At 49.5% G+C, this 26,269-nt stretch overlaps 1 protein-coding gene across 6 annotated transcripts in view; it reads left to right on the top strand.

Moving 5' to 3' along the window:
* The window catches only part of NCMAP (non-compact myelin associated protein), a 108,417-nt gene that overhangs the window by 69,416 nt on the left and 12,732 nt on the right, over positions 1-26,269 (top strand). The window contains exon 1 of one of the 6 annotated variants that reach the window (XM_060141073.1): positions 25,041-25,163. The exons of 4 other annotated variants lie outside the window; for them this stretch is intronic. The gene's annotated coding sequence lies outside the window, so the exon portion shown is untranslated. Of the gene's footprint in view, positions 1-25,040; positions 25,164-26,269 lie in introns of those variants that run through there. One more of the 6 variants, XM_060141072.1, reaches the window with a different exon arrangement.

Genomic DNA, 26,269 nt, shown 5'->3' with positions numbered 1-26,269 from the left:
GGACCTCTCTAAACTAGGCTAAGTATTGCTGGCCAGCAGTGCCTGTGTTAAGATGCCCCCTGCACGCTGCCATGCGAGCGCCTCTGAAGGCAGCCCAGGAGCAGCGGCGTGTTTGTTTCTCCTGGACAACCTCCAAGCGCCGAGCGCACCGCCCTGTTGGGCTCCCCATCTCCGTCCATCTGGCCTCCTGATGCAGTCATCGACATCTGGGCTTCTGGCACCCCGCACTTTGCTTTGGGATCTGGTAGGGTGGATCCCTCTTTGCCTTCTTTCAGAGGAATTCCTTATCAGGAGGAAAGATCCTCGGTGGGCAGGAGGGGGCAGGAAGAGGGGAAGGGGACTGTGCCAAGGCAAGAGCCTGCCAGCAGGTCTCTGGATTCCTGAGCAGGGCTGGGTGTAGGTAAGAGTTGAGGGGGCAGGGCCAGTGGCAGCTGGGCTGGAACCTATCGTGTGGTTTGAAACTCCTGGGGGTGCTGGCTGCAGTTTGGCCTAAGGAAGGAGAAGAGGGTGTGCAAGCCTCTAAGACAGAGAGGCCCGTTCTTCAGCCAGCTTCCAGGCCTGTTGTGAGGGGCCTCCTGCCTGGGCCAGATACTCCTGAGCTGTTGGGGCCCTCAGTGGGGCTGCCAGATCCTATGGTACGTCCCGGGCAGCTTCAGGAGGTGGAGGGGGCGGTCTTAGAAGCTCCTGGCATCTCAAGGAGCCATGCAGACCCTGGACTGCCAGCACACCTCGCTCCACCCAGGGCAGCCTCAGCCAGCAGTGAGGATGGGGCACAGAGCAGGCACATAGGCCTCTGCTTTTGAGCTCTGGGATCTTGGTCAAGCCACATCGCCTCTCTGAGCCTCAGTTTCCCAATGTATTAAAGAGGATACTATCCGCAGTCCTCCCTTAATAAATATTAGTTTCCCTTCCCCTTCAGAGAAGCTTGTGTCTTGGGACCTGTCGAGGCAACTTTTAGGGCCAACAAGCCTCAGGATTTTTCAGTTCCTCCAGAATCCATTCATCATTCATTCACTCACTCATTCTCCAAGGCTAACACCTGCCTCGGCCCTGCGCTGGAAATTCAGCTCTTTTTCCTGCTGTTCGGTTTCTGGCAGACTCCGGCACGCATGGCCTGGCCTTGAAGCTTCCATCTGTTCCTCCACTGGGGATGATCTCTTTCAGTCTGTCGTGCAAAATAAAAAGCAATTGTGTAACTTGTTCCCCTGCTGCTGTCCCTAATCCCCTAACCCTCCTCCAAGTTCCCTAAGGTTTTAGCCTGCAGGTCTCAGAGGGAAATAAATGGTTAACGACTGCTTGCTGAGAGCCTGTGTTTGCTGGTGCCCACACAGCGCTAAATGCTCCACATGCCTCAGTCCCTTTAACACCCACGGCAGCCCAGGAAGTGAGTAGTATTATTCCCTCGGTCCCTGCTAAGGTTCAGAGACCACTTGCTGGTGGTCACAGAGCTTACCAGGGATGCAATTTTGCCTTCGTGGACCCCTTCCTCCCTAAAACATATCAACAGTTATATTAATGACTGCATTGGTGCATTAAAACATTTTCTTCAACCTAAAAGTCCCTGTTTTCTTCTGATTTTGACAGAAATGAGAACATTTTTGTGAGCCCCGGAAAGTATTGTGAGCCCTGGCACTGTCTCCTGGGCCCAGGAGAGATGCAGGCCCTGAGGCTAGGGAGAAACAAGGCTGAGATTCCCGCCCACGCTGCCGTGGAAGTTCTAACCTCCTCCCTGTACTGCTCTTTAGTGATTAAAAAAAAAAAAAAAAAAAGCAAGAAACTGCAGAAAAGGGACTAGTTATCTGAAATCTTAATGCCTATGTTGGTATTAATAGTTGTCTCTGGAAAATGTAACTTGGATTTTTTATTCACCTCCCCACCAAACTCCCACCTTCTGCCTCGCTACTTCTTGTTTTTTTTTTTTTTTTTTTTTTTTGCGGTATGCGGGCCTCTCACTGTTGTGGCCTCTCCCGTTGCGGAGCACAGGCTCCGGGCGCGCATTCTCAGCGGCCATGGCTCACGGGCTTAGTCGCTCCGCGGCATGTGGGATCTTCCCGGACCGGGGCACGAACCCGTGTCCCCTGCATCGACAGGCGGACTCTCAACCACTCTGCCACCAAGGAAGCCCCTCGCTACTTCTTGACCAAAACTTTTCAAAGAGCCAAGACCACTCTATCCTCTTTTGTGGAAATTCTAGACACCCCGTCTTGGCCTTCTATCCAGTCTCAGACCTAAAGGGTGACTGGTTTGCCCAGAGGACAAAAGGGGATTCATTTATTTTATGGGAGCAGCTCCAAGTTCCTACCTAATCCCCAGAAACATTATCATTGGTCATAGTAATAATAACAACAGTAATTCATATTTTTGAGAGCTCTCAGTGTGCTGGGCATTTGCTAATCACTTGGCATGAACTGTCTCATCTCCATTTTACAGATGAAGAAACTGAGACTTAGGAAGACTAAGTGAGGTGCCCAAAAGGAGGTGCCAAGATAGGGACCTTAGTAGGGAACTAAGCTGAGTCTGCTAGACCGTTGTAGTTACCGAATCCAAGCTCTCTCTGCTCGCTGCACGACAGGCCAATAAATCGGAGACATTGAGGTGAGGAATAACGACTTTATTCAGAAAGCTGGCAGACCGAGATGATGGCAGAAAAATGTCTCCGAAAAACCAACTTATTGGGTTCGGATGCCATTTTCTTTTATAGAACAGAGAGGGGAAGGAGGTGAGGAAGTAAAGTAAAAAGGCCATAAGATTTGCAGATGCCCCTGGAATGGCCAGCCTCGGTGACCAGACGTGTTAATTTCTTCTTTCTTGCAGCCATCCACAGGTGGACAGCGTGGGGATGTTTCCCTGAACAAAGGCACTTTGGTTTAACATTCAGGAAGAGGGGCAGGGTTCCCCAAGGCAGGCCATTATGTATAGACAATATTCTTTTAATGAACAAAAGCAACTGAAAGCAAAGGTTAAAGTAAAAGAAACAGATCCAATCTGTAGTCAGATTTAGCTCTTCCCTGTTTCATTGTCAGAGCATGACCTCCACGAGGGCAGGGTCCCACCGTCTCCCGGTCGCACAGCACAACTTGAAGTGTGGAAAGACACACTTTCAGTGTGGAATGAATGAATGGTGGACTGACCTCTCCACTGTCCTGCTCTCTAGGACGCTTACCCACTTCCTGTCCCTGCTCCTTGTCTTGGGACAGTCACTACCTCCTGCCTCTGTAGTGCAGAAGTTGGCAGCTACAGCCCTGGGGGGAGTCTGGGGCAGCTCAAAGCCCTGCTGGAATAAGGGACTCTCCCCCATCAATGCCCATCCAACCCCACCACCCACCCCAGCCTGTGGCATCCCTGCAGTCTACCTCCTGCCAAGTCTGCTTCTCCCTGGAACTCCAAGGTGAAGCCTGACAGACACACAGGCAGAGTGCCAACAGGAAGGAGGTAGCTGAGGGAGTCTGTGTGGCTCTCTGGCCCGGGGCTCATCTTTTTTCCTCTTAATGCCTTTGGCTCTCCCCCAGGGCACATTACCAGACTAAGAGCAAATACCCGCAGGGGGACATGAATTCACCCACGAAAATAATCAGATGCCCTAGAAGTACAACTACTATACAAGAAAGACAATAAATCAAGCTGCATATGTCATCTAAAGCAGAATGATTGAAGTAGATGGACCAAGATTTTGAAGTAAATCACAATAATTATGCCTAAAAAGATAAGGGAAGACATTTGTAAAATAACGCAAGGCCAAGAAGTCCAGGAGAGAACCAAGGCAAAAGATTAGCTCTGAAAGATACACTCTTGAAAGTAAAGGACACAATAGATGGTATAAATATCAGGTTGGATACAAGTGAACTAACAACTAACTAGTAAAGAGGAAAATCAGATTGAGAACTGTCCCAGGATGCAGGAAAAGACAAAGAGAGAACAAATGAAAAAGAAAACCTAAGAGATGGTGGGTAGAAGTAGGTGTCGCTAAAGGAGAGAAAAAGAAAAATGGAGAATAGGGAAGAATTGAAATAATGGAGATGAAATGTTCCAGAATTAAAGGAAAATGAATGAACTCAGATTGAAAGGACTCATGGAGTAGCCAACAGTAGAAATAAAGAAAAATCCACACAAAGATATCATGGTAAAGTCGAGAATATGATGGACAAAGAGGAAGGACAAAGAAATAGCATCCCTTACAAAGGGCCAAGAATCAGATTGGCATTATACATCTCAGTAACAGCACTTGATCCAGGAAATCAGAGTAATGTTATTATAAGAATTGAAAGAAAAGAACCCTTTCAATCCAGAATTTTAAAGCCAGCCAAATTGTCATTCAAACATGAGGTCATACTAAAAATATTCTTAGGCAAATAAAGCCTTAGAAGGTGGAATACACAGAGACCCACATTGAAAATACTCATGAAGGAAATACCTAAATAATAAAAGAAACAAGTCCAGGACGTGCTGCAAGAGCAATGGGAAGTCAGGGTGTTTAAGTCAGGGGTCAGTGCAAGAAACAGAAGCAGAACTCGGCATTTTCGGTAGGAAGGGATTTTATGCACCTAATTCTTTTAAAATATTGGAAAGGCTGGAGGCTTCCAAAACAATACAGAACTGGCCAGACTGCAGAGCTGTGGCACCTGCCGTAATCAGGAAAGTGAAGTAATCACAAGGGCTGCTGGGAGGTGTTGAATTTAAAGATACACAACCATGGCCGTGTGATCCAGGAATCCGGAAGCTGGTATGCTGCAACTACCCAGATTCTGGAACTCAGAGTTTAATGACATTGATCCGTTTCATCTATTTTATTTTGTTACTTTCTGTTGATGGCAAGTGACATTGGTTTTCCATTTTCAGAAATGATAGAACATTTCTGTTTAGAGCACACTTTTAAATGTTTTAAAGGAAAAGTAGGTCCAGGGATCTCACTGCGAAGCCATTGTGATTGGTGCAGACAATTATTATAAGTAGTCAGAGGTGGAAGAGGTGACCTAGGGAGGAGGGGACAGTTGGGTCTCATGACAGAGGAAGGTTTAGATTGGTGTAGTACTGGGAAGATAGCACTGGAGCAAAGGCCAGTGTGCTGATTATCTATCCCTGTGTAACCAACTACTCCAAGACTTAGTGCCTTGATGCTGTCTGTCGCGTGGTCTCGGTCAGATCTTCGCATCTGAAGGCTCAGCTGGCCTGGGCGCCCCCAGTGGCTCACTCACGTGGCTGCCTAGTGACACTTGGCTGTCAGTTTTGAGCACACCTGGGGCTGTCAGCTAGCACATCTACCTGTGGCCTCTGCACGTGCCTTGGGCTCCTCACAGCATGGCAGCTGGGTTCCAAGAAGGAGGTTTCCAGGAGCAGGCATTCTGAGAGGCAGGAAGCAGAAGCTGCCACTGAAGGGCTATACCTGGAACTTCCGGTGTCACTTCTACCATATTCTAGTGGTCCCAGCAGTCATAGGGCCCACCTAGATTCAAAGGAGTGGAGAAATAGACTCTACCTCTTCAGCGGTGAGCGGTGGGATGGGAAACACTGTGCAGCTAGCTTCCCAGTGCTGGGAGGCATGGGTGAGTTTAGGAGACAGGAAGTCACTCATTCCCTGCCTAGGGCCGGGGAGAGAAGGAGGAGACAGGTGCTGGTGGATAAACCTGGAAAAGTTTCATGGATACCTTAGTTGACGAGACGAAGAATCAGGGCTGTATTCTGTAGCCGGCCAGAAGCGATTGATGGTATTGGAATGAAGGAGAGACACCGGCAGAAAGCCAAGGTCTCAGCAATTCTCTCTGCAGCGAGTGGGTCCCCAGGGAAGAAGGCTGGTAGCTTCTGCTCCTTTACAGTAGAATATCCCAGCAGCACGATGGAGTGAAAAAACACATTGCCCCCAATCCACTAAGCGTTTGTTAGACAGTTATCGTATGCCAGGTGCATGACCAGGCCAGGCATCGTGGAAGTAAGTCTACAATTCATGAACCACTGGACTATCCTGCCAATTCCAGTATTTCTACCTTCATTCTGTAGCTTCTAGATCTCCTCTTGGACTCCTCGTGGACCCAAAATCTTTTGCTAGGACAAGTGTCCTGGGTTTGGACTAAAAAATTATGGTGCAGGTCCAAGTCCAAGCCCCTGAAGCACCCAGAAGAGGGTGTGGCTTACCCCTGGAGTCAGCATGGAGCTGAGCGAGGGCCTCTGAGGGTCGGCAGCAGAGCTCAGGGAGCCAGAGCCCAGAGCGTTCAGTGTATGTTCAAAGCCAGCCCATCCTAGGGCATCTGCGAAAGCCCATCTCTTCCACGCAGCCTCTCTGTGTGCATGAATTCACGCCCCATGAAGCTCCTAGAATAGAAGGGAGGACAGACCTGTCTACTAATTACAACACTTTCATATGATAAATGCTGTAAGCAAAGTACCTATGAGATGCTGTGACGTCTCAGAAGACATCGACCTACTTGAGATTGGCGGGGTTGCTTTGGGCAGGTCTTGGAGAAGGAAAGCAGCGTTTATCAGTGCCCACTACGCATGAGGCACTCACTTTCCTAGAGGCTTGACATGCATTGCTAAATGACTTATGCATGCAAAACCTTCACACGTTTATGCGATAAGGCTAAGTAATTGGCACTTATTAACAATTGTTATCTCATTTGATTGTTGCAACCAGGAAAAAGACAGGAATCACCAAGCCCAGTTTACAGATGAGGAAACAGGCCCAGAGAGGTTAAGTCACAGGCCCAAAGCCACTCAGGCCGGAATTCAAGCCCATGTCTGACTCCAAACCCCACACCTCTGTCCCCCCCACCATACCACCATTTTGAGGGAAGGGGAGGACTTCCCGGGAGAGGAACAAATCCTGTTGGGGGGCGTTGGGGACTCAGTAGTCCCAAAGAGCCAGGGTTCATAGTGTGTGGGTTCCAAGATGGGATGGGGGAGAAGGCAGGAGAGAGAGCTTTGAATGCCAGGCCAGGGTGCAGGGAGAAGGCTGGATTCTCTCCCCAGGGAAGGTCCTGCCACTCCCTAGCTCACACTGTAATCTCTCCTCCCAGATCACTCGTCGCCTGAAGTCCACGTCCTTCAAGTCAGGGCTAGGCCTGGAACACGGTCTCCTGACTCCCAGCCCAGAGCTCACTCTTCACCCAGCTTCCTCCTTGTCATGGCCTCCCTTTCAGGCTGTGGTGTTTGCTCAGAACCCGAGCCCGGGGCAGAGAGCAGAGAAATATTTACTTATGTCACCGCCAACCCTGCCTCCTGGCGGCCCCAAGGGCTACCTCACAGAGAAGTTCAGTTATATAACCCTGAGTTGACACAGCAAGAAGGAGAAGGAAATAAATTATAATTATTCTTTTTCCTCAGTCTTGGACACACTTTGGATAGCTTGATATTTGCTTCTCTGCTTCCTCGTCTTATTGACCTGGGGTCTCCAGGGACCTTAGTGGTTCTCGATCAGCTGTTGATTTTAGCCTTGATTCTGGTGAGGCTGGGGATTTGCGGAGGTCGTCCTAGAGGCTGGGGAAGGGAGAGAAATGAGATATCAAAGGGCTGCTTTATGCCAAACTCTGCCGGGGCTTTGTATGCATAAAGTCATTTTACTCAAGCAGGAGCCCAACGAAAGTGGTCCCGTTTATTACCTCCCTTTTGCAGAAAAGGAATGGAGGCACAGAGAGGTTAAGTAACTTCCCAAAGGACACTCAGCAGAGCCAGGTCAGAAGCTCTGAGGCTTCTAGTTTTCAAACATCTCACATGGAATCCATGGCATAGGGATCCTGGAGAGAGCAGAACATGCTAGCATCTCCCTGTGGAGGAAGTTCCTCCATAGCTTAATCCCAAAACATCCCTCACATCTCCTCTCCTCTCTGGCCTTCCCTGGACACTCAGCTCCACGGTGCTGGGACCCTCACTGTCCCACCCCCATCACCAATCTCACACTTTCCTTCCTGAAAGTGTTCATACTCACCCCCACCTCCCAGTCTTCACACCCAATGTTCTTCCCAGCTAGAATGTCACTCCTCCCTTCTCCACCTGACAAAATCCCAGCAAAATAATAATAATAATAATGCACCTTCATAGAGCAGAAGCTGTGAAGTGGAGTGGTTAAAAGAATGAACTCTGAGTGTTTTGCATGGTTCCAACTAGTTTCATCACTTTTGCTGGCTGTGTGACCTCAGGCAAGTTAGTTAACCTTTCTGGACTTCAGTTTCTTCACCTGTAAGATGGAGATAATGATACCCAGCTTACTTAAAAGAAAGAGATAAAATTATGGGATGAAACGAGTTATAAAAATAAAAATGATATAAATAAAAACCCTCTTGTAAAGTTTTGGGATTTTTTTTTTGCGGTACGCGGGCCTCTCACTGCCGTGGCCTCTCCCATTGTGGAGCACAGGCTCCGGACGCACAGGCCCAGCGGCCATGGCTCACGGGCCCAGCCGCTCCGTGGCATGTGGGATCCTCCCGGACCGGGGCACAAACCCATGTCCCCTGCATTCACAGGCGGACTCTCAACCACTGCGCCACCAGGGAAGCCCTACTTGTAAAGTTTTTAGAAAAGTGCTTGGCACCTAGTAAGAGCTCATCAAATGCTTATTCTTATCATCAAGGCTTCAAATGTGGAGCAGACTCTGAAGTCGGATTCCTTGAGTTCACATCCCATCCCAGTTGGTGACCTTAGACAAGTTAGTTAACCTCTCTGGGCCTCAGTGTCCTCTATAAAAAATTTAAACTGCAATGTGCTTTCCACTTAGGGAGGATGAGACAATCAAATAGACATAAAGCAGTCAGAGGGCTTGGCACTTAGAGACAGGTAAATATAATCTACTATTATATTACTGGAGTTCAGACCCAGATCACTGACCCCTGAGCACAGGGTTTAATGACCACATGGTGCCACTCAAATTTTGCCTCTCCAGGCAGCACGCCCTCTTCCCCGGCCCCCTGCTCAGCACCCTCTCCCACTCCGAGCTCCGTAGCGCTCACGGCCTGTCTTGTCTCTTAATGTCATGTCTGCATTACCAGCGGCCACATGTGGTGGGAAAGCACAAGACCCATGACCTGTGCTTGGTCCTTGTTCGATGAGGCAGTTCAGTCAGCTGCTGTTAACCCCCGACTGCTCATTCACTTAGCGGGGGTTGATTTCATTTGACAACTATGTGTTCATACTTGCAATGTGCCAAGCAGTATTTGAGGAACTAGGGATTCAAAGGGTGAATAAACACTGACACATTGGGCTTCCCTGGTGGCGCAGTGGTTGAGAGTCTGCCTGCCGATGCAGGGGACACGGGTTCGTGCCCCGGTCTGGGAAGATCCCACATGCCGCGGAGCGGCTGGGCCCTTGAGCCTTGGCCGCCGAGCCTGCGTGTCCAGAGCCTGTCTGTGCTCCGCGACGGGAGAGGCCACAACAGTGAGAGGCCCGCGTACCGCAAAAAAAAAACAAAAAAACTGACACATCCCCTACACTCATGGGGCTCAGAGTCTGATATGGGACACAACCATTCATCAAATGGAAGGTGATAACTACAACCTGTGGTGACAGAGGGACACAGGGCTGTGAGAGTGCACAGCATGGGAATTTGAAGTGATGCTTGGGTTAAAGTATCAGAAGTGTCAATAAATGAGAAAAGAGTGCTCTGGCATATGCAAAGGCCCTGTGGCAGCGATGGGACAGAGTGACAGACGGCAGAGCTCAGACAGGGAGGAGACTGGAGGGGTCTGAAGGATCCAGATCCTGTACAGGGGACTTGCTGACCATCATAAGTTCTAGTCTGAAGTAGTCTTGAGGTTTTTCAAGATTGCTGGAGCTGCTGTGGAGAAGGGTTGCAGTGGCCCAGAGTAGAGGCAGCCTTGACCTGTTAGGAAGCTATTGCAGCATCCAGGTGAGAGAAGACAGAAGCCTGGACCTGAACAAGGATGGGGAGGATAAGAGAGGTTAGTAAGAAAATGTATAAGACGTGAAGGTAAATCTGAAAGGGCTTGATGATGGGGATGGAGGAATGGTGACAGGCGGTGACTTTAGGTTTCCGGCCTCAGAGGCTATGTGAGTGGCAGTGACATTTCCTGCAATGGGGAACCCTGGAAGAGACCAGATTCTGTGAAATGCTGGGGCATGACAAAGCCCAAGACACTGCCTGGGCCCTCAAGAGGGGGAATGCAGACATATAATAACAACGACGATGGTGATAACAGTAGCTAATTGAGTGCAGGATTTGAACCGAGCAGTCTGGCTCCAGAGCCTCTGTTGTAACTCCCTCTACTCTACAGCCATCATGCCATCATCTTTATTTTCTAAGTGCCTACTAGGTGCTAAGAACTGTGCTAGGCCCTGGGATGTCAGCTCTGAACAAGAAAGACAGTAGCCCTGCCTGGCCGAGCTCCCTGCTGGCTCAAGGCGCACCAGCCCACAGAGGCAAATGCTGGCAGCGGGGGGCCAGCAGCCTCCCACCCTGCTCTCACAGAGCTCAGGATCTGGGGGTTAGATGGGTCACAAACAAGACAGTTTCAGCTGGTGGTTATTCTGTGAAGAAGGTTAAAGAGGGTAAGTGAGACAATTCCTGGGGTTGGGGGGAAAGGGATAATCTTAGAGTGGTGACATTTAAACTGACATGATAGTAAAATTGCATAATCACACAGTTAATAGTTCAGAACCCCAGCAGGGAGTAGGGGTGGGAGTGAACAAACTGTATGAGGTAGATTTTTTTTTAATTGAAACATTTGACATAAGTGCTTGAAGTGTTTGATGGTTTGGGTTTTGAAGTATAAATAGGAGTTCACCAGGCAGACTGGGTTAGGAAGTCATTCTAGAGAGAAGCATGAATATGAGCAGAGGCAAGTAATGCTATGCGATGTGTGTGTGTAGAACACAAGCTCTTTGGTATCTCTAAAGTATAGTTCATAAGCTCCATGTGGGCTCAGGCCTATATTGTTTCCTTTTTGTCTCCAGTGTTTAGCATGTAGCTTATGATTAATGAATTTTTACTGAATGAATAAATGCATGAAGAAATGAACAAATGAATGAGCTAGTGTTGATAGGAGAGGCAGCAAAGAGAGAAGGACATAGTATAAATCAGTGTTGTTCAATATAAATGAGCCACATATGTAATTTTAAATGTTCTAGGAGCCACGTTAAAAAAGTAAATAGAAACATTACATTTTGATAATATATTTTATTTAACCTTGTATATCCCAATATTATCAAACATCTAATCAATATTTAAAAACTACTGAGGTATTTCACACTCTTTCATTTTGTGCTACGTCTCTGAGTTCCCGCAGGTATGTTACACATACAGCACATCTCAGTTCAGACCAACCACATTTCAAGGACTCCATAGCCGCGTGTGGCTACCATATTGGCGAGCACAGGTCTAAGTGCTGCTGGGCGGTAACAGGCCTGCTGAGGGGTTTGGACTTCATTCGCCTTAGCTGGTGAGAGACCACTGAAGGTCTAGGCAGAGGTCAGCACGGTCAGATTTGTTGCTAGAAAGCTCTCTGGGGTAGCTAGCTGTGCAGCCGATAGGCTTTGAGACAGAGAGTCCCTTTCCATCCTGTCCACTCTGGCATGGAAAGGTCACACTCAGGGCACACTCCACTCCCCCTGGCTGTGGTGTGACTGGTGTGGAGACGGGCACCCTGTCCCCAACTAAGAATCTCCCTCCTTTGGCGAACGTCAGAGCCCGAGGTCCCCGGCCCGCGAGCAGCTACATCCTGCTCTGCGACTCTGAGCTTCTCTTCCCCGAGGCAGGCAGCGCTCCCTGAACAGCACGGCATCTGCTGTGGTTTGTAGCTAAGCAGACATGGCTCTGGGCAGTTTGGAGAGAAAATGAAGTACCTATTAGCGTGTTTTGCAGTAGCCCCGCCTGGCCAAGCGTCTTGCTGGCTCAAGACACACTGGCCTGTGGAGGCAAATGCTGGCAGGCTGGCCCCCGCCCTTGCCCCTGCACCGCCCACCACCCCCCGGGGTACCCAGGTGCCCCTGGCGCGCTCAGTCCCTGGCACACCCACTCCCTTCCCCACAATGCTCTGCCGCTCACTTTCGTATTTCCTTGGACCCCGGACTCACACTTGCCCTGCATGTTCCGCACACCCTCAAAGCCTGCTTCATGTTCCCTCTGACTCTTCAAGGAGGCCGGGGTGGGTGCTGGGAGGCCCCTGGTTTGGGAAGCAGAAGACTGGGTCCCAAGCCTGCTCTGGTAGCTCTGTGAGTGGGTGAGTTACTCGGCCTCTCTGAGCCTCAGTTTCCTTGGGTGTAAAGCGGAATGGGTGTGACGTGGGGTAAATGAGATTATGAACGTGAAGCCCCAAGCACAGTGCTAGACACAGAGGAGGTCCCAAAAGGGAGTGGTGGTGACTGTGAGTGGTAAGTGCCCATCGCCCCCCACCCCAGTTCCTTGAGAGCCAGGCCGGCTTACACACCCAGGGCCCCTGGATTCTCCCTGCCTCCACACCTGCCATGCTGCTGGGGCCCGTCATCCTCGTGTGACAGGGCTCGGACTGCATTGACACTGGAAGATTTGGCAAAACTGGAGGGCCATGGGCTCAGCTCTGGGCTGGGAGGCATCAGTGATCCACGGGAGATTCTTCAGAGACGGCATTGGGGTCTCTGCCCAGGACAGGTCAGCACTTGAGAAGACCCTGATCCAACATCAGGCCGACTTCTCCGCCGGGCACAGCAGACACAAGGCCCACAAGACGTTCAAGGGCCCCTGAAATGTTTTCATTTCTTTTAAAATCGGCGGGGGGAGGGGGGATCCCATTTTAGGGCAGAAGAAAATGTTTCCATTTTTTTCTCACATCAGAAAAAATAAACTGTTTAGAGCCCATGAAACTTTAATACGGTGAAAGCAGCCCTGCGGCCACACTGCGGCCCTGACCAATTCTTCTTTCATTCAAATGCATTTTTGGGGCAGGGTACCTCCCATCTGTTCGTTTTTGTTCCTTATGATCTTGTCTGGCTGTACACACATCTTTTTTTCCCTGAGATGAGGAAGATGAGGCTCATGGAGGGTAAATAAACTGCCTATAACTTAGAGGTGACAGAGGTGCGATTTGAACCCAGGCCCACCTGAGTCCAAACTTATTTCTTCCCTAGACCACGCTATTTGCAGGTTCATCATCTGATTTGATTTACAGCATAAGGACAGGATAACCAGCTTGTTTTTTTGCCTCACTGCGCGGCTTATGGGATTTTAGTTCCCTGACCAGAGATTGAACCCGTACCCTCGGCAGTGAAAGCATGGAGTCCTAAGCACTGGACTGCCAGGGAATTCCCAGCCCCATTTTAAAGCTGAGGAGACTGAGGCCTGGAGGAGAAAGGAGCATCTTGTTCACAAGTCCCTTCCTCCTAGCCAGTGAGGGTGGGGAACCAGCCCCTCCTTCTGAACCCTCCCTACTGCCTCTGCCCTGTCCGAAGCCCTTCCTGTGCCCCCCACACACTGTCCCCACCCTCTGCCCTCCCTGTGGCCACGCCCCCGGTGGCCACCCCGCACACGTGTCTCCCCTGCCCTTCTTTCCCACCTTCCTCCTTTTGGCCGCGTTCCCAGCCCTTAGAGGGGCTGCTCAGGTCTGCACAGCTTCCACATCCGCCTCCTAGCAAAGCTGGGCGCTGGCGCTGCCACCTGAGAGGGAGGGAGGAGAGAGAGCGCGAAGGTTTAGATGAAACCGTGGGTCTCCCAGACAAACGCCCCTCTGTATCTCGGGGCCTGTTGTGACTGGCTGCGGGCCAGCTCTCCCCACGGGCAGCTTGAATGGCCGGGATTGTTCCCCCTCCTCCTGTCCTGTCTGCCGCCCAGCGCCTGCCGCCCAGCGCCTGCCAGGCCCCAGCTCGGGCAGGAAAGGGGAGGGCTGTTCCTTCTGGAATGGAAGGTGTAGGAGGCAGGCGAGCCTTGGGGAGGGTGAGGGGCCACGTCCTGAACCAAACTGGGAGGCGGGAGAGTCACACAACGGAAGGAGCGTGAGAGGGAGGTCACCGATCCCCGCCGTGCACTTTGCAAGAGAGCAAGCTGAAGTCCAGACAGAACAAGTGACTTGCCCAAGGTCACACGGCAAGCAAGTAACAGAGGTAAGACTCGAACCCTGGGCTCCTAACTTCCAGCCCAGGGTTCTTGCCGCCCCCTACGTCAGGCCTCCCTGTCAGGGTTTTGGTGGTGACCCTGCTGAACAGGTGATATAATGAGCTCCATAGCCCGGGACACTGAGACTCAAAGAAAGAACGTCACGTGATAAGCTTACACAGAACTAGGTTCCCTCAAATTCTGTAGTAAAGTGCAGATGCTCCAGACAGAGTTTACATCCTTAACTCATTCATTACGAAGACCTTGAGGTTAACCAAGCCCTTGGAAAAGGCGGAGGGAGAGGCAGAGAATCAAAGCGAGGCCCCTGAAAGGTCAGCGTTAGGGGTAAACTCAGATGATTGGATTTTGTAGGACGGCATTTGCCTGGGTTCTTTAAAAAAAAATAATAAGGAGTTAGCCAGGGGCACTGGGGGTCAGGGCACCTGGTTCCGAGGAGACTTGGTTTTTTCCCTGCACTCCCACCTCCAATTTTTTTTCTTCCAGAGGTTCACAGTGGCCTGTCTGTGGTGTATACAACTCAGGTACATCTCTATGTTCTTGCTTTCATAGGTGGCAACGAGAAGTAACTCAGAAACCTCAGTTGGTGTGTTTTAGAAACTTAGTGCAGTTACCAAGCGGGGTGGTTGAGGGCAAAGCTGAGGGGGAAACGCAGGGCCCGGTGGCACCTCAACGTGTCACGGGCCAGAATCCCTTTGGGTTGTCTTTGGTTCTTGCTGTTGTTATTACTGATCTTGTCTTGAATGAATCAGAAAGGAGTTCTGGAAAACATACCAAATGAACTACAAATGAACCTTCCCATCTGTGTGCCCTGGGCATCCCCGCCGGCCCTCAGCTTCCCCGTGTGTAAGGAGAAGGTGGTGGACTCAGCAGTTTTCAGACTGGCTTCCACCAAATCCTCTGATCACAGGAGTTGCCTCCTAGGGCCATCGCAGAGGGTGTGTGGACCAGTGAAAGAGAAATTGTCGGGGGAGGAGTAGAAGGGAGCAGCTTAGCTCCTTAAACCTTTTGGAGGAGCTGAATTTTCCATCATAAGTTCATCCCCCAAACTCTCCAACGGAAGCGTAGATCTCCTTTCACTCTGGACAGACACATAGAAAGTCTACCAGTTTCACTTTTTCCTGGCTGGCAGAATCCCCTGCACCTCCCTCCTCCCCCTAGTTGGACTGGCTACCCCCAGGCTGCTGCGGGGCACCACCCTGGGCACTCCTCGATCCCTGGGTCCCTTGAGCTTCTCATGTTCATTCGCTTCTCCACGTTAGTGGGGCATGTCCTCCAGGAGCATCCCAGGAAAAGGTGCATGGGGTGGGGTGGATTTTTTGTGAAGCTTCCTATGTCCCCAAATGTAGTTCTTCTACCCTTACTCTCGATATTTAGTTTGGCTTCTGTCCGCTTCCAGGCTGGAGGTTATTTTCCCTCAGAATTTTGGAGAGTTATCTCAGAGCTTCCCTGCTGCTGCTGTCAAATCCACTGCTGTTCTGGTTTCATCTGAGTGTTCATCCTTTTATTGGTATTTGACCTTTTTTGTTGTTGTTGTTATCTATAGATGTGTGTGGGATATTCTCTTTAGGCCCTGTGTGTGGGGTATTCTCTTTAGGCCCTGTGATGATGAGTCCCACTGTGGGTCTTTTTTATTCATTTTTCTGGGGACTCGTGAGTCTTCTCATTCTGAAAATTCATATCCTTCATTTCCAGGAAATTTCCAGGTATTCTTTGATAATTTCCTCCCCTTGATTTTTTCTGCTTAATCACTTCTTGAATTCTTATCATTGGAATGTTGGACCTCCTGGAGTAATTTGTTTTTGCCCCTTTTCTCTCCCAATCTTTATTTGTTCCACTTTATGAGACATTTCTTCAACTATCTTCCAATAATTCTATTGAATTTTTAAATTTCTTTTATCATATTTTAAATATCCTAACACTCTTTCTTGTTCTTGGAATATTCTTTTCTTATAGCATTCTGTTCTTGTTTTATTAATGTAGTATCTCATCTCTCTGAGGATGTCGAAGTTTTCTTCTGCCCTTTGAAGGGCCCTTCTGCCCTTCTGTCTCCATTTGCCTTAAACGCCTCCCTCTGTTCATTTGTTTGCTGTCTGTTCATCGTGTTTGAGGCTTGTACCCTCAGAGGTCTGTTGACCCTTAGCTATCTGTTCCTATTTAAGACTAAGCCACTAGAAAACTCGTTGAATAAAAAAAGTTCAGGGGAAGCTCTGAGTGTGGGGGCCGGCTTATCAGCTAGTGGCCTCCCCATTGGCTGATTGGCAGGAAGCTGGTCATTTCATTGGAGGATCGTGTGACATCAATCAGTATCTGTCAGTCTGTTCTCTTTAGCTGGTCAGTCTCCCAAGAGCCTCTAATTTCCTGCCTGGAGGTTAAGCCCAGTGGCCCAGGGGGTTAAAGGGGCTAGATGAGCCCCACAATGCAGGGCTTTACCTCAACGCCATTTTTCAGCCAGAGATGAACCACCACCTTCCTTTTCCTTAAGTCTCAAAGTCAAATGTGCCTATGAGTCACCTGGGAATCTGGCTAAATAAAAGGCACATTCCCATTCAGCAGGTCTGAATGGAGCCTGAGATTCTCCCTTCCGAACAGGGTCGGGGGGTTGCCAGCGCTGCTGACCCGAGGACCGCACTTTGGATGGCCAGCATCTAGAGCCCTGCCGTCCAGCGGAACTCTACGCAGTGGTGGACACGTGCTAGACCCACACTGATCAATAAAGGAGCCACACGCCCCAGTGGATGCTAGCGCTTGACATGTGGCTAGTGCGACTGAGGCACTGAGCCTTTAATTGTATTTAATTTTCCTTAATTTCATTTAACTTTAGATGGCCAGAGGTTTGAGCCTCAGCCTTTGCCAGGCTGCTAAGTCACACTCAGCCATCAGCTTTTCCAGCGTTCAAACCTTGACTGGCCTCTCTCCAATGTGGTTGTCGTCTCTCCTTTCTCTTTGGCCTTATGGATCCATACGTCTGAATTCCTTTACTGTCATTCATGGGGGGTTTCAGAAGGAAGCAGAGATGAAGACTTGTGTTCCATCTGCTCTTTTGGACCAGAATTCCCTCCTGCATTTTTAATTTTAATTTTATTTTTTAAATAAATTTATTTATTTATTTTTGGGTGTGTTGGGTCTTCGTTTCTGTGCGAGGGCTTTCTCCAGTTGCGGCGAGCGGGGGCTACTCTTCATCGCGGTGCGCGGGCCTCTCACTGTCGCGGCCTCTCTTGTTGCGGAGCGCAGGCTTCAGACGCGCAGGCTCAGTAGTTGTGGCTCATGGGCCTAGTTGCTCCGCGGCATGTGGGATCTTCCCAGACCAGGGCTCAAACCCATGTCCCCTGCATTGGCAGGCAGATTCTCAACCACTGCGCCACCAGGGAAGCCCCCTCCTGCATTTTTTAAAAGACAAAGATAGATCCCACACTTTGTTTCTCCCAGGATGAAGCAAACCAGAGTTTGTCCTTCTTACCTGTCATCTTCCTCTGGGCCCAGAGAAACCATCTCTGAGTCACTGCAGAGCCTGAGAGCTGCTGGAGGAGGTAGAAGGCTCTGCCTGTCTGGGGGGAGAGCCCTGCTCACCCACTCGGTGTGGTTTCTCTATTCTGTAAAGGGAGGGGTGGGCTCATGGAGGGGCCAGGCAGCCAAAGGACATCCTTGCAAACCAGAGCTGGGCAGGGAGTGGACTTATAAAACTAAAGACATTCTAAGCCCTTGGCAGGGAGGAGATTTGTCTGTTCAGGCAGGACAGGGCAGGGGAGGCAGGAGTGGATTAAGTACAAACCTTGGGGTCTGACAGATTAGAGTCTGAATCCTATATATTAGCTCCCTCAGCAGGGAGGAGATTTGGACAGGAAAAATTGAGAATGGTCACCATTTAATTGTGCGAATAAATCCCACCGATGGGACCGAATCCTGGCAGGCAGGGGCTGGAGTAGGGTGGTCCTTCAGGACAGGATGAACTGTAGATGTATTCGTAGTTAGTTTGGAAGTAGGTGCTGAGACATGTGAAATCAGCTCGTGCAGCAGGGATGGAATCGGGCCTGCCCCGTTGCCTCCTGAGCCCACACCCCACACCCCTACCTAGCTGGCCCAGTGTCTTCAGGACCCCTTCTCTGCTCCTCTTACAGCACCAGCGCCTCTCACATACTACCTCCTGATGTGTGCTCATGACCACCACTCCCTGAATGTGTCTGGTCAACCTCCGCATTCCCCACAGCACCTGGCCTGTGGGATGTGTCTGTTCAGGCAGGGCAGGGGAAGCAGGTGTGGCTTGAACACAGACCTTGGGGTCCAACAGATAAGAGTCTGAATCCTATATATGAGGCAGAGTAATGCCCCCTCAAAGATAGCCACATCCTAATCCCCCAAACCTGTGCCTATGTTACCTTGCGTGGCGAAAGGGACTTTGCAGATGTAGTTAAGTTAAGGATTTTGAGATGGGGGATTATCCTGGGTTACCTGGGTGGGTCCAGTGTAATCACAAGGGTCCTTATAGGAGGGAGGCTGGAGAATCAGAGAGAGAGAAAGAGATGTGAGGTTGGGAGCAGAGGTCAGAGAGAGAGATAAGAAGATGCTACAATGGGGACTTCCCTGGTGGTCCAGTGGTAAAGAATCCACCTTCCAATGCAGGGGACGCAGGTTCGATCCCTGGTGGGGGAGATAAGATCCCACATGCCGTGGGGCAACTAAGCCCGCGCGCCACAACTACTGAGCTCACGCCCCGCAACGAGAGAGCCCACGTGCCGCAAACTACAGAGCCCACATGCCCCGGAGCCCACGCGCCACAGCTAGAGAGAAGCCCATGCGCCTCAACAAAGATCCTGTGTGCCACAACTAAGACCTGATGCAGCCAAAAAAATAATAAAAGAAATAATAATAATAAAAGTTAAAAAAAAAAAAAAAAGAAGAAGGTGCTACACTGTTAGCTTGAAGAGGGAGGAAGGGGCCACAGGCCAGGGAATGCAGGTGGCCCACAGAAGGTAGAAAAGGCAAGGAGACAGAGTCTTCTCTAGAGCCTTGAATGGAGCATGGCCCTGCCAACGTTTTGAGTTTAGCCCAGTGAGTGTGATTTTAGGCTTTGGACCTCTAAACTATAAGAAAATAAATTTGTGTTATTTTAAGCTGTAATTTGTTATGGCAGCCATAGGAAACGAATGCATCCTATCTCTGCCATACATTAGCACTGGGACCTTGGATGAGTTACTTAACTTTTCTGAGCCTCACGCCTTTTTTATCTGGAAAATAGAGAAAAGGTATGTGAGAAAATATGTATGAAGTACTTAGCATGGTAACTGGCACAGAGTAAGCATTTGCTAAACGGGAGCTGCTGTGTTTGTGGGCATCGTAATTGCCGTCATCCTTTCTGGTATTGGTTGCCTACCCACACGTGTTAAGTACAGGCTGGACATTCTCCTGTTTGTCTAGACCTTTATGGAGAGAAGGGATAGGAAGCTGTTATGAGACAGGCCCATAACTCAACTCCAGTAGTTCTCAACCAGGGGCAACTTTGCCTCCCAGAAGACATTTGGAAACGTCTGGAGACATTTTTGGTTGTTGTAAGTGGGGGATGCTACTGGCGTCTGGTGGGTAGAGGCCCAGGATGCTGCTAAACATCCTGCAATGTGCAAGATACCTCCCAACAGAGAACATCTGCCCCAACGTAAACAGCGCCAAGCTTGAGAAACCCTTCCATTCTCGGAGGTTTTGTGGTAACTCTTGGGCTCAAAATAACAACATGTAGTAAAGATAGCGAGCAGAGTCCTGCTGCAGCAGGGCTGCTGACCCTCGGAGTGCCCCCAGGAAAATTGCTTGCCTCCTGGAAGCCTTGGCAGCCACCACAGTTTGGAGGTAGATCTGAATTTGAGAGTCAGCGTCTCCACTCATTTGCTGTAAGACTTTGGGCAAGTCAGTTAACCTCTCTGAGCCTCCATTTCTTTTTTTTTTTTTTTTTTCGCGGTACACGGTCCTCTCACTGTTGTGGCCTCTCCCGTTGCAGAGCACAGGCTCCGGACGTGCAGGCTCAGCGGCCATGGCTTACAGGCCTAGCTTCTCCGTGGCATGTGGGATCTTCCCCGACCGGGGCACGAACCCGTGTCCCCTGCATCGGCAGGCGGACTCTCAACCACTGCGCCACCAGGGAAGCGCTGAGCCTCCATTTCTTATCAGCAAAGTGGAGATAAAAGACCCGCCTTGTCGTATTGGTTAAATGAGAAAACATATGAATGCACAGCGCCTGAGTCTTCATTAGCGTCCCCTTAAATGTTAGTTTCCTTTCCTTCCTGATCAGAATGTCGGGGTGGAATTATTTTCCTCTGACATATTCACTTAGGGGCATCAACTCTTTAACCTTGTGCCTATTTCCCTTGGGGACAGTGGGACACCTGAAGATTTATGTAGGAACTCAGGTGTAGTTTGAGGACTCCGTGGCTGGGCCCTTGGCTTGAGCCCAAAGACTGAGGGGCAAATGGAAGGCACAGGTCACGTTCCAGCTCTCGGTCAGTCTCAACGAGGATACCCACTGGTCTCTTTCTCCCACTGACTCCTGGCACAGCCTGTGCCACCCTACTGGCACTAGGTGTAAATCTGCCTTGTGACAAGTTTCATCTGGGATTTCTATTTATAACTCTTCGTCCATGAAACTTATCAGACTTTCAGGTCTTGGGCTGGAAGCTCCTTGAGGCACCTTTCTTTATAATGTGGGCCACAAAAATAAGAAACAAAGGATGTTCAAGCCAGAAATTGACAGATGGGTAAATAAGACTTAGTAGATGTGGTAGGCCTGGAACCCAAACTTCCAGAGCCACGGGCCACTGCCTTTTCCATAGGACTTCAATCTGATGTTGCTCTGCCACCTCTCTGATCAGGCTGGACCACGCGTGAGGGGGAATGAGCCCCACTAAATACTGATAGAAGGAAAGATTCTTTTTATTTATTTTTTTTTAATTTTTGACTGCATTGGGTCTTGGTTGCTGCGTGCGGGCTTTCTCTATTTGTGGTGAGCGGGGGCTACTGTTCATTGCGGTGCGTGGACTTCTCATTGCAGTGGCTTCTCTTGTTGCGGAGCACGGGCTCTAGGCATGTGAGCTTCAGTAGTTGTGGCATGCGGGCTCAGTAGTTGTGGCTTGCGGGCTCTAGAGCACAGGCTCAGTAGTTGTGGTGCACGGGCTCATCTGCTCCGCAGCATGTGGGATTTTCCCCGGACCAGGGCTCGAACCTGCATCCCCTGCATTGGCAGGCAGATTCCCAACCACTGCACCACAAGGGAAGTCTCAGCAAAGATTCTTAAAGGAAATAATTCCGTTTCTCATCCTCTTTGTCTGAGCTCTAGATACATGATCCCCATGGCCCATCTTTGAATCGTCTCAGAGCTGTGTACATGGTGGGCGCTGGTTGAATGAATGACAGGGAACATGGACAGAACAAGTGGGAGGATGACTGCGTGCAAGTGGGTGGGTGGGTGCATGAGTGGATGGGAGGATGGAAAAGTAGATGGATGAATGGAACAAGAAATGGTCTTCCTAATTTCTGGGGACCAACCACAAGGAACATGTATTCAGTATGTAATTGTGTCTGGCCCCAAGTTCAAGATGGCATTATGCCAACTCAGACCCCACCTTTGGAAGCTGTGACACACAATGGGACAGAGTCAAGCACACGCAGGGTAGATGGAGTGGGGGGAGATGATGTGGAACCCAACAGGAATGGAGGGTGTAAGAGGGGCCAGTTAAGATTCAGGCAGACTGGGGTTACTATGTACTCAACAGAGCATTTGGAGGTTCCTAGGGGTCCCGTGTGCAATGCTGCTGCCATGTCAAAACCCCTCTGTGGAGTTCTTCTAGGCTTGTTCTAGTCTCACCTGCCTTCCAGCCTGAATTGCACACACTGTCTCCCAATATCCCCCAAGTAGGTATTTACAAAGAAAGATGAGCTTTTGGAAGACACTGGTTCTTGAGGTAAGCTATGAATGGCTGGTCCATGCAATAGAACCACAAGTTGGAAAGGCCCTTAGAGATCATCTCCAAACTGGGCCATTTTACAGGTGGGAAAACCAAGGTCCAGGGAGGGGAGATGACTTTCCAAAGTTGTATGGCAAAGAGTAACAAAGGGGACCCAGGTGTCCTGATTCTCACCCCAAGTTATGAGTTCATTATTGCTCTTTTGCTGTACCCAGCAGCCCCCGTGCCCTACCGGTCCTATTAGGATTTTTGCCTCCCTGGGGGTGGTTTCACTATTTCCTCTGTCTCTACCCTCAGCAGAAATGAGGGAGATGGTCAAACCTCTGGAAGTTCTGAGGTATCCCTCCTCAGATCCCCTCCTTGGGACATCAGCCTTCATGGCCTGGCTCCTTGACCTTCCTGTTCATACTTGAGCTTGAGAAAATGCAGCAAACCTTGACCTTCCTGTTCATGCTTGAGCTTGAGCAAATGCAACAAACACTTGGCCAGGTGGAGAACTGGGGTCTCCAAGAAGAGGAGGGAGAACACAGACTGGGGACAGGAAGAAAAGGAGAAGAGAGGCTGGGATGGACATTCACCCATCACCCACCATCCAGCAGGCACTGTGCTGGACAGTTATAACATCTCATTTATTCTCGTAACCCCGCAAGATAGGGAGTGCTATTCCTGCTTTATAAATGAGAACACTGAAGCCTAGAGAAGTGGCTTGGCTTGGAGAGCCGGTCAGCAGGGAGCCCAAGAATAAAACTCAGGGCTACCTGACCCTGAAGCCCTTGCTGGGTCCTGAGTTCCTAGACAACATTCTCTGTCACAGACCGTCAAGAGTTCTCAGGAGCCACCCAGCAGGAGCTGGAGTTTCTCTCCTGAGGGCCCAATCAACAAGGTCAAGGCTAACAGGGATCAATGCAAAGTCCTGCCCTTAAGTTCAAAAAGACAGCTGCACAAGAGTGTAATGGAGTTCTGGTTACTGGACTGCAGCTCATCATAACACTGTCACGATGCATAATGCGGCCGTTACTGCCTTCTAGTTCCATTGCACTTTGAGTGTAGGAAGCCCTTGTACTTACTGATCTTAGGGCTTTGACCGTAAACAAGCACAAGAATAAGTCAGAAAGAGGCTTGCGGGTGTCCCAGCAGGGTCTGGGTGGAGCAGGGTCTGTGGCTGCCTGTAAAGCGAATGGGTTATTTGTCTGCGTTAATCCAGTGCAATATCAATAGGTTTTGTGTGCAGCCACTGTGCTGAATATATCACATGTTTTATCGCATTTAATTCTCACACAACCCTATGAAGTTTGTAATTCCTCTTTTACAGATCAGAAAACTAAGAAGTGAAGACAGTTGACGGAGGTCACACAGCTAGTAAATAGTAGAATTCAGGCTCAGGTCTGATAATTGTCAAGAAAAATGTCATTCTGGAGAGTTCAGGCCCCCTCTGGAGTCATGTATCCAGCTTGGGGTGTTATATTTAAGGAAGACATTGTCATACAGAGAAACAAGGAACCCATCCATGAGGGAGACTATCACCCTAAAGATTGTTTGAAGGAGCTGAGAATATTTATCCCGGAGAAGAAAATCATCAAGGGCAGAGAGCTCCTCTACTTAGAAACAGGTTGGATTCACGGGACATTGGCCAACGATTTGTTGGTGAAATCCAAAAGGACATACTATAGCCAACTGCTATTGCCACCTACTGGTGGGAGGTAAAATTGATGTGCTGATTTCAGCTACCGTACTGTACCATTCATAGAACTTAACTTCTCATACATAGAAGGGCTTTTAAGCATGATCCTTGTCATGTGTAAGAAGTAGCAGGTTACCTTTGTGGGAAGAGAATTAGGACGAATGGGTTAAAATCACAAGGGGAGAGCTTTTGGTTCCAAAATGAAAGTTAATTTTCTGATAATGAACACATAATTATCAAGGGACTGCTCGGGACTAGTGAGGTTCTTGTCTGTGGGAGAAACCAAGTCATGCTGAATCTCCCATCTCTCAGGTGAATGGGAGAAATCGATCCCAATGTTGTGGTGGGTCTCAGGCATTCATGGCTTACCTATTCTGAGCTATAGTTGGACGTTTGGGTAGGGGTCTGCCAGGGTTGATAGCATCTGGGCTGTCTTATCCAGGGAGGAACTTTTAGGCTAGGCCAGAGGGAAGGAGGGTACCACAGGGGCAGAGCAGAAGGGGGAAATATTTTGGACAGGTGGGGCTGGCAACATTTATCCTCCAGTTATGGCCCTTACACTTAACCAAGGAACAGTCAGAGAGGGGTGGTTCAGTGAGGTCCATGATCCTCCATCGCTTCCCAAACTGACCTCCCACACGGGGCCATTTGTAAACAACCCAAGGGAAAAGTTTCTTATAGATTCTGCAAATGAGATTAAGGCTCGGCTGGAGACAGAGGTTCAGGGTATAGGCAAGGTCAGGGACCAGTCAGGTAGGACCAGTCTGGATCAGGGTTAGATCAAGGGCTCTGGCTCTCTGTGCCACAGCCTGTGAGGTTTGTCCCCAGATTCACTGGGAGGCAGTCCAGTGAGAGTTTATGGAGAAGGGGCTGTGAAATCAGACAGACCCTAGCTTGAATCCTAGCATGGCTACATATTAGCCTTGTGAGCTTAGATTGATCTCTTCTCTGATCTGAGTCTCAGTTTCCTCATCTGTAGAGTGGGCACAGTGACTGCACCCTCCTAACCAGAAAGGTATGAGGATTAAATGAGACCTCCCACATAAATCACTGAGTGCAGTGCCTGGGGCACATAGTATATTATTATTATTATTAATTATTAAATTAACCTCTGTCAGTGAAAACTGGCTTCGCCCTCCCTGTATGCTCCCCCATTTCTGTGGCCATGGATCCCGGTCATGGGCACACTTGATACTGAAATCCCCTGCTGGATCTCACTTGGTTAACAAGAATTGCAGAGGCCCCACACATGAAAACACCCACATCCTTGGCCATCAACGCTCCGCCACCCTCCCTCCCACCTTCTCTGATGTGGCAGGAACAGAGACGTAATTAAAGCCCTCGGTCCTTAGATGGGGCAAGATATGCTCTGGGATTACTCACTGTTCTCTCAGAAAGAAGAGTAGCCGGGCCCATCTGAAAAGGAGTCACACCTGGCACTTGGCACCCAGGAGGTCACCCTGAAGGACCTGCAGAGGAGCCTGTGTCCTGGTGGCCTTAGGCGGCTCCATTACTGGTCAGTATGTGTCTGTGAGTACATGTGTGCGGGTTCCTGTAGTGACTGTTCATTCCCCCCCTCCCCACCGATGTGTACCAGGGGCAGGTGGTGTAGAGGGAAGGATATAGTCTTTGAAGTTTGCAGAACCAAGTTCATATGCCAAGCCTGCAGCCTCCAGGCTGTATGAGCATGGAAAGTCTCAGGGTCCTCATTTGAAACAAGGGGAGAGGAAAACCTACTTTTCATGGCATTTTCTAATTAAATCAGAGGATGGATAAAAATATCTGGCACAAGGTCTTGGCATGTGGCAGACACTCGGATGGTGGCTTCCGTCATCTTTGTGCATGTTGGTTTAACGGGGGATGTGTCCATGGTAGGGTTTAGTTTATCTAGTGATTATGCCATGTCTCTCTCCTTAAATGACCTTTGACCAATGGCCACCTATTTGCCTCTTCTTTCTGTTTTTGTTTTTATTTTTGTTTTTCTCTTTTTTGTGTTTAAAAGGAATTGTGAGAAGGCGTTACTGGTGAATGTCCTCAGCTTGACATTGGTGGGGATAGAAGCAGAGCGTCTGGGCAAATGCATATTAAAGCCCTTTATGTGCTGAGATGGGGAGTGTGTATATGTGTGTGTTGAGGGAGGGGTTCAGCCACCTCTCCTTAGGAGTAGGAGTGGGGGTCGGGGGCTGGGGAAGAATTTTATTCCATGTTCGCAAATTGGTCCATACCTATTTTTTTTTTAATAAATTTATTTATTTATTTTTGGCCGCATCGGGTCTTCATTGCTGCATGTGGGCTTTTCTCTAGTTGTGGCGAGAGGGGGCTACTCTTTGTTGCGGTGCGCAGGCTTCTCATTGCGGTGTCTTCTCTTGTTGCGGAGCGCGGGCTCTAGGCACACGGGCTTCAGTAGTTGCGACGCGTGGGCTCAGTAGTTGTGGTACACGGGCTTAGTTGCTCCACGGCATGTGGGATCTTCCCAGACCAGGGCTCGAACCCGTGTCCCCTGCATTGGCAGGTGGATTCTTAACCACTGAGCCACCAGGGAAGCCTGGTCCATACCTATTTTTATAGAAAGAATTTTTTTTCCTGTTTTGCGCTCCTGTCTCTAATTAGTTCAGCAAGTAT

The sequence above is a fragment of the Lagenorhynchus albirostris genome, chromosome 2 (assembly GCF_949774975.1).
Source record: "Lagenorhynchus albirostris chromosome 2, mLagAlb1.1, whole genome shotgun sequence".
Taxonomy (NCBI): domain Eukaryota; kingdom Metazoa; phylum Chordata; class Mammalia; order Artiodactyla; family Delphinidae; genus Lagenorhynchus; species Lagenorhynchus albirostris.
This window is presented reverse-complemented; position numbering and strand designations above follow the sequence as displayed.